Below are 8,943 nucleotides of genomic sequence, written 5' to 3'. Positions count from 1 at the left end.
TTCCATTTTGCCTCAGTTCCCCATTTGTGCAATGGGAATAATAGTATGTCCTTATCTTACAGAGGTTTGGGAGGATAAATACAGATTCCCCTGTTTATGCATCCAGTTGATGCTTTTATTGTCATGCTGCAATTTTATACTTTAAATTTGTGATACCAATACACAGAATTTAAATATTATATATATATATATATATATATATATACACATTTACACACACACACACCAAAAATCTGAAAGTTAAGCACATGAAGAAGTGAATCATCTGCCTCCCATGAATAGTCATTTGTTACCTTTTTACACATAACCAGGCTCAAATATTCGCAGTTCAACTGTAATTGTTCCTGAAAAAGGAAACTTGATAATATCTTCTGTGGAGATAAGAGGGTAATAACAACAACCGCAACAGAAAAGAGAAAAATGCACCCAAGGCACCTACGGATATCTACAGCATTTGTGCTTGCAGCATTTACTTCCCACTGAGGAGAGGAAAATAGTGTATGTTTCTTTACACCACAGAACACAATGGGCTAGCACTGTGAGTCACATTAATTCATACTTTATGTAATACTAAGCCAGATGTGATGAAGAAATGGGAAGTGGTGCAGCAAATAGGAGATTCAAAGTATATGGCCCCTACCAGAGAGAACAAGTTCAGGAGAGGGGGAGAGAGAGACAGAGAGCGATAACAAGTCTATCTAAAGTGATTCATTCATATATATCTGGAAATGTGGCTTGCAGTCGACCCATAGGTATTTGGCTGCATCCTTGTCTGATGTACAGGTATTGCTGTGCGTATGTTTCTCTGCACTGGGAAAATTCAGAAAATTCACTGGCACTTGGAACAACACTTCAAACCGCGTGGTGCTTTAGGTTAATCCACTGAGCTGTAATGAAAAAAAATGTAGAAATATTATCTTGCTCTTGACCCCGCCTCTCTCCTTTTTTTACAGTTTCTTTTACCGGCTGTGCTTCTTTATATCTAGCTGCATCTCTTTTTTGTTTCCACATTTATTTTTAGCACAAAGAGGTAGGCAGCAAAGTAAATTTTATAGATGCTGGTTAAATGGTTATAACCATAATAAAAACCCATGGAACAGATGAAGACTTCAGCCAAACAAACAAACAAACAAAACCCACCTTGTATTTTTGTGCTTTTATAATTACTTCACTAATGGAGCACTGTATGAGGGTTTTGATGTTGCAAGGTGCTGAGTGCCCTCTGCTGCTACTCATGTCAGTAGTGCTCTCAGGAAGTGGTTGGCACCTGGCAGGCTCAGGCCTTAAATATCTAGAAAAATAGATTAGATATATATAATGTATTTGATTCTCTTTTTGAAAAGGCAGTGACGTCCTGTACACATGAATAAACAAGCATACTGAGATGTAGTGTGTTTTGTATATGTGCCATCCTCCAGCAAAGGGAATGTCAGACTTGCTCAACTAGTGATGAGTTGGTCATGGTTTCACCCTCTAGCTTCTGGAGACCTGCAAAGAGATTATAAGCATTTAATGGAGCGCCTGCTTTCACTCAAGAAGCTGATCCATTTGGAACAAAGCATCCCTGGTTTGAATAGTGCTGAGATGGAAGCCAAATGCTATATAAAAAAAAAAAAGTTTAAACAAACCACTTACAGTTGCTAAGTGACAACATTGTGTATACCTATCATGTCCTTTACAAATTCCAAGCACTTAAAAACAAGGAAATGAATATGCAAGCCCTACTGTATGCACAGGACTCTATCTATATCAATGGGTGTTTTGTCGTTCATTTCACTGGAACCAGTATCTTGACTGTAATAAATATAAACACATTTTTTTAAAAATCAGGAATAAGTAAATGCCTGTTATCTTGACTTCAAGACCTAAACATTTTATTTTAATGTTTCTTCTGTGTATGTAAATAAAGACAGTTAAAAAAAAAAACATGGGATGGACTGGTTGCTAGATCTTTAAATTAAATGAGTGAGTAGCATTGACCAAGCTAATAATGATGCTAGCTTAGTGGCTTTGAAATTACAAAGAAAGTCTGTCAGTGAAAATAAGAAGGGACATGACATAGGTCTGTCTATAAAGTAATGAACAGTATATAAAAGGTCAGTTGGGTGTTCCTAGTTACCCTTCTACAAGTACAGAAACAATAATATAGTCAATTAATATTGCCACAATTATACCACTGAGGCTATGAAATCAATAGGATTTGGGAAAGGATTAGACTTATATAGGGATAAGAACATCTGCAGTGTTTTTAGGGCTAGGTTGTGAGAACTGATTTATATGGGAGTAGAGGTACACACAAAAATTCCCTCCCCAGCATCCCACAACAACAGTCTTTGCAATGGGTGGCACTTAAGGTTGTACTGTAATGAAGAAGGCACTGATTTACTGTGAGGAGTACTTTTTACTCCTCCTCCTCCTCCTCCTCCTCCTATATAGGGATCAAAGTGCTGACAAGTTGGGGGAGAAGGATAGGGAGGAGGTAGGTCATGGCCCTTCCCCCGTTCACCAGCCTGCGAATGGAGTAAACAATCTATACCTCTCTAATGACTGGTGCAAAGCTTCCTTCTGCATTTATATGGGTTAGTGCCAGATGAAACTTGGCATGACCAAGATACAGGTTCCTGTTTCCAGATTAGTGCCACAATCTAGAATTTAAGGCCTAGTCACTCAAAGTATTTCAGGGTATAAACCAATCTTTAAGGGATGGATTTTTAAGGGTATTTAGGTGCTTAAAGATGCAGATAGGCACCTAGTGAGATTTTCAAAAGTGCCTAAGTGAGCACCTCACTCCTATTGATTTCAATGAATTAGACACCTAGGCACTTTTGAAAATTCCCCTAGATGCCTATCAACATCTTTAAGTGCTAAATTACCTTTAAAAATCTGTCCCTAAGTGTCTGGAGTAGGAAATTGCTGTTGTTCTCCATGAGGTTCCTTGCATCTTTCTATGAAGCACCTGGTTTTGGCTATTATTGGATGCAGGATATTGAACTGGACCACTGATCTGATCTGGAATGGCAATTCCTGGTGCTCCTAATCTTTGCCTTGCTTATTGAAATAGTATTTCTTGAGAGAATGTATACTGTCATCTTATTATTTTCTTTGTTGGCTGCACTGATGGAGAATTGTGTCCTAGTTTCTGCTAATAACAGTTGCTTAAATATTTTACTATTCCTGTCCTTAAATTGCCTGTTGCATGAGCCAAAACCAAAATCTGTCTGTCATTTTTTAAAGTGATTAGCAATGTGATATCAAAGCTCTGTACATGGATTTAAAAAATAGGCTCTGTGGAGCAACACACACAAATATTTCACAGATATTTTTTAAAAGAGCTATGTCTTTTAATCTTAAAAAGTACTTAGTCCTTTTATTCAAAAATTTCAGAATATGTTCTAGTTGTCAATGAGACTTAAGCCTACAAATGGAAAACAAGGAGGTGTTTTTTTTCCCCTTTTTCTTGTGGGTATATGTTACTAGTAGGATAAAAACCTTATGGAACTTTGGTCTCAACCTCAACTAGAAAGAGCTTATCACCTCTCCATAGTAAACTGTACACAGCTGTAGAGCAAGAACTGGAATGCTAGGTGCTTGGTTCCAAAATCAGAGGTGTTCTAACTACATGAGCTAATTGGCCCTGGAAGCTATTGATTATAAAAAAAAACCCAACTCTTATGTTCATTCTGAGATACACCCAGACAGAAGAAGGGGGCAGATATGATTTTTGGAGACCCTGGTCACCTTGTTCTCTCCATCTGGTTCAGCACTAGTACAGAGAGGAACTCCCTTGAGAATTATTTTCAGAAGTGTTGAACATTCACAGCTCAGTGGGAGCTGCAGTGCTCAATACGTCTGAAAATCATCAGACCTAGGTGACTCAAGTTGGAACTGGAAAAATCAAGGCCGCCCCAAATTGATGGCCACTTATGGAAATTAGTGCATAACTGACTTGCCCAAACTCACACAGAAAGTCACTGGCAGACCTAGAAATGGAACACAAGTCTCACAACTTGCAATCCAGTGTCCTATCCCCTTGACTATGTTCACACTACCTTGTAAACAGGATATAAAAGTTTGAACTATCAAATGTCTCAAATACAGATGAGTCAAAGCAAAAATATTTGGATCCAGATTTGCACTTTGCCACAACTTGGGGTGCTTGGATAAGGATAGAATCATAGGACTGGAAGGGACTGAGAGAGGTCATCTAGTCCAGTCCCTTGTACTCATGGCAGGACGAAGTATTATCTAGAACACCCCTGAAGGTGTTTATCTAGCCTGGTCTTAAAAATCTCCAGTGATGGAGATTCCACAACCTCTCTAAGCAATTTATTCCAGTGCTTAACCACCCTGACAGTTAGGAAATTTTTCCTAATGTACAACCTAAACCTCCCTTGCTGCAATTTAAGCCCATTGCTTCTTGTCCTATCCTCAGAGGTTAAGAAGAACAATTTCTCTCCCTCCTCCTTCTAACAACCTTTTATGTACTTGAAAACTGTTATCATGTCCCCTCTCACTCTTCTCTTTTCCAGACTAAACATACCCAATTTTTTTTCAATATTCCCTCATAGGTCATGTTTTCTAGACCTTTAATCATTTTTGTTGCTCTTCTCTGGACTTTCTCCAATTTGTCCACTTCCTTCCTGAAATGTGGCACCCAGAAATTGGCACGATACTCCAGTTGAGGCCTGATCAGTGCGGAGTAGAGTAGAAGAATTATTTCTTATGTCTTGCTTACAACACTCCTGCTAATACAACCCAGAATGATGTTCACTTTTTTTGCGACAGTGTTACACTGTTGACTCACATTTAACTTGTGGTCCAGTATGACCCCCAGATCCCTTTCTGCAGTACCCCATCCTAGGCTGTCATTTCCCATTTTGTATGTGTGCAACTGATTGTTCCTTACTAAGTGGAGTACTTTGCTTTTGTCCTTATTGAATTTCAGCCTATTTTACTTCAGACCATTTCTCCAGTTTGTCTAGATCATTTTGAATTATAATCCTATCCTTTAAAGCACTTGCAACCCTTCCCATCTTGGTATCATCTACAAAGGAGTGCTGGTTCAGTGTATTATAGGAGTAGGGGGGTTCAGAACTGTATTCAAACTTCCTTTACCTTTTGAGGTCCTCATATCTGAAGTATTTGATTTGTGTCCATTTGTAATTTTACATTGTCCTATGTTTAATATTGTGATCAATGACCAGCCACTGCATTATCCGAATTAAGAAATGTGATACATTAAAGCTATTGTTGTAAAATCCACCCACTTATCTACAATATTCCTGCAACTCTGTTTGATGCAATTGGGAGAGGGGGAGGGGATGTTATGGAATAAAAGGGTGGTAGATACCAATTCTCATTTAGGTCTTTGGTAATCTGGAAAGACATTTCTGCTGAGGTGAGAAAATCCAGCCATGGTGGCATAAAGTATAAAATTAAAATGTTTGCATCATATGTATTTTACGTGCTGCTGTTGTATTTTTGAAGTTCTAATTATATGCCATTCAAAATACAGACATCTTTAAAATGTCTAAGCTCAATCTGTGTCATTTGACGATTCTATTTATTTTCATAATTGAGCTTCTGGGTTGTAAAACAGCTAAAATGAGGTGAGTGAGCAATTGCACAAAGATATATTGTTAAAAAAAATTAAGGATGCTCTATTTTTAAGTAAGTACTAATAACTTATAAAACCAATAATAAGTGAATGATTTTTATTTTTTATGTATTGTGCCCTAAACATTTCTGACAATCATTATGGGTGAAATTCACCATTGTGAACGTTGCCCACACAAGGTTGATACACTATTTACTTCCTCAAGAATGGGTGTAATCAGTGATTTAAGGATGGATCATTCCTACTACTACTAATAAACATATTTAAATGTATTGTGGTTAGTAGGTATTTCTAATATATATTTTCTCTATGACACCGTATCTAATATGTGTTGGCTAATTGAATAAAGGCTCCAGCATGATTCAACAAGAAGAGAGCTATTATGTTCTGTTGTGACAATAATCCTTGCAGTAAGGAGTAAAGAATATGTGAATTATAATGGGTACATCTTGATAATAACTAAAGGCTTTTCTGACAGTTTAAACTTTTTTTGTAATGTTGGTACCATTTAAAAATGCATTTATGCCATAATATAGATTTACATATGAAAATGTGTATTAAAAGTCTGACTCAAAGTGCGGTCTTATTTTACAAAAATGATTTTAATAATTCTGTATTTTCCCTCAGTGACTCCACAGAATCAATGTCAAAAGGTGTTTGTTTTTTTCCTAACTGCTAGCCCTGCAGATACAACCGTGTGTCTAAAAATCAGGACATGTTTTCTCTTCCCATGACATCATCACCACTATTAAAGATCCTATAGTCAGCATTTAGCTGACAAGTCTGCTGAGGACTCATTAGGTAAAATAAAATCTAGTTCACTCTTCAATAGCTGTTGTCTGTCAAGTTGTAACAATAACAAACCACAGGGGTTTATCTGTAAACTAAGCAGATATGACCCAGTCACGCAGCGACTAATCCTAGTTCCACAGAAGTCAATAGCAAAACTCCCACTAACTTCACTGGGAACAGGATGGGAAATACCATGTGCACTTCAACTGTAGTGGAGGGAGGTGTTATGTTTGCCAAGGGAATTCAGTGAATCTTTCTCTCTTGAAAAGTATAGCCTGTTTTCTCCATGTGCTTTCTCAATAAGTTGTTCATCTCTATCCTAATGTGCCCTCTGTTGGGCAGTTAATACTGCTACCAATATGGCAAGTCTTATTCTGCTCAGCACTAGTAGCCAAACTATAATTACTTACTGTCATGCTGTCTGGAATGGTTCATGACCATGAGTGCCAACCGCAGGGCACACTGTCAAAAAGCAGGGCTCCCTGCTGTGACTGTGTCAGTCTTACTATGGAGTCACAGACAGTCGTCTTCAATACTCCAATCTATCTTGCTACCCAGGTAAGCTAGACTTAGTGATAAATGGTCACTTATACCAAAGATCACAAAACATCCAGGTTGCTCACAGTCCTAAGAGACCAGTCACTTACCCCAGGTCAATTTGTACCTTAGATCTCACACCAAAGACAATGCTTGTAGCCAATCCTATAGTAAATGAAATAAGTATTTATTAACTAGGAAAAAGAAATGAGAGTTATTTTCAAGTTAAAGCAGGCTACACATATACAGAAATGAGTTACAGTCTCTGGTTCCAAAAGGTGACAGAGATGCAGTAATCTGTCAGCATTGAATGAGTTTTCGGTTGACACGGAGGATCTCTGCTTTTGTTTCCTACCTCCAAACAGCCAAGAGATGAAGAATTTTCATGTCAGCTATCTTTATTTCCTTTTTCCAGAATTCAAGCTGATGGGACGACCTTTCTCACATATAGTACCCCTCATGGGTGAAAGAGGACCATCAACCCAATTTTTGTATTGTGATGTTTCAAGATCTTTCAAGATGGCCCACCTAGTTTTGACTCCTCCTGCCTGGGTTCACAAGTTGAAAGAAGGCATTTTTATAGTTAGAAAGCAAAACTTACATATTACTGTACAGCATAGGATACAGACATTAGAAGAAAGATTAATGAATGCAACAGCTTACAAGCATTTTACAGAATCTAAACACTAACCCCATCCTTACAAGTCTAACACCTGTCTTGAACAATACTAACATACAGGTAAGTTCTTCTGGTTTCCAGCTATGAATTTGTCAGTGCTCAGCTGACACCTACAGCCTTGGCAAGAGCTGGCACCTGGTCTACTGGTGTCATACTTAACTATGGTTGATTTAGGAGGAAAGTGCTCTTTGCACCCACTCCCTGCTGGCAATACCTGCATAATCTAGTATGTATTAAGTAAGAACCAGCCAGTTTTACTGTTACCTTTCTAAACCACACTTTAAAAAGCTATTTCAGTCTCTTGAGAAAATATGTATTTAGACATTTATTTTTTAGATACAAACTGCATTATGTGCTCAGTTAAACCAGTATTTTGTTAGGCCTTGTGGTTTATCACATAAAACATGTCCTGATAATACATTTAAAAATACACATTATACAGTTGTGATGAAGTTCACCCCAGTGCAGAGGACCCACTCAGTGGCTATGCACCAATTAAATCCTATGTTGAGGGCATAAGAGGCATGTGAGTGGTTCATAGGCTCTCTGTGCTGATATGAATTTTATCCTTAATAAGTCTCCACAGTTATTTTGATCCTTAGGATAAGTGTATACCTCTCAGATATAACTGCATTTGCTCCAATCCCTCAGACAGAGACAAACACCTACAAGATCTCTATCAAGCATTCTCAAAACTACAATACCCACCTGCTGAAGTGAAAAAACAGATTGACAGAGCCAGAAGAGTACCCAGAAGTCACTTACTACAGGACAGGCCCAACAAAGAAAATAACAGAACGCCACTAGCTGTCACCTTCAGCCCCCAACTAAAACCTCTCCAGTGCATCATCAAAGATTTACAACCTATCCTGAAAAAATATCCCACACTCTCACAGATCTTGGGAGACAGACCAGTCCTCGCTTACAGACAGCCCCCCAACCTGAAGCAAATACTCACCAGCAACCACACACCACACAACAAAAACACTAACCCAGGAACCTATCCTTGCAGCAAACCCCAATGCCAACTCTGTCAACATATTTATTCAAGTGACAACATCATAGGACCTAATCACATTAGCCACGCCATCAGGGGCTCATTCACCTGCACATCTACCAATGTGATTTATGCCATCATGTGCCAGCAATGCCCCTCTGCCATATACATTGGCCAAACCGGACAGTCTCTACGCAAAAGAATAAATGGACACAAATCTGACATCAGGAATCATAACATTCAAAAACCGGTAGGAGAACACTTCAACCTCTGTGGCCACTCAGTAACAGACTTAAAGGTGGCAATTTTGCAACAGCAAAG

The 8,943-nt window shown here is 38.4% G+C and overlaps 1 long non-coding RNA gene across 1 annotated transcript; it reads right to left on the bottom strand.

Moving 5' to 3' along the window:
• Positions 1–273: 273 nt before the first annotated feature.
• LOC141981542 (uncharacterized) lies at positions 274–7,484 on the bottom strand. Its single transcript, XR_012637818.1, has 5 exons — positions 7,302–7,484; positions 7,057–7,111; positions 1,381–1,488; positions 1,141–1,291; positions 274–887 (listed from the first exon to the last, which is right to left on the bottom strand). It is a non-coding gene; the product is annotated as an uncharacterized LOC141981542 (long non-coding RNA).
• Between the last annotated feature and the right edge of the window lie 1,459 nt (positions 7,485–8,943).

Source organism: Natator depressus, chromosome 2 (assembly GCF_965152275.1).
Source record: "Natator depressus isolate rNatDep1 chromosome 2, rNatDep2.hap1, whole genome shotgun sequence".
NCBI classification, from domain to species: Eukaryota; Metazoa; Chordata; order Testudines; family Cheloniidae; genus Natator; species Natator depressus.
Note: the sequence above shows the minus strand (reverse complement) of the source record. Positions and strands in the feature narration are given on the sequence as shown.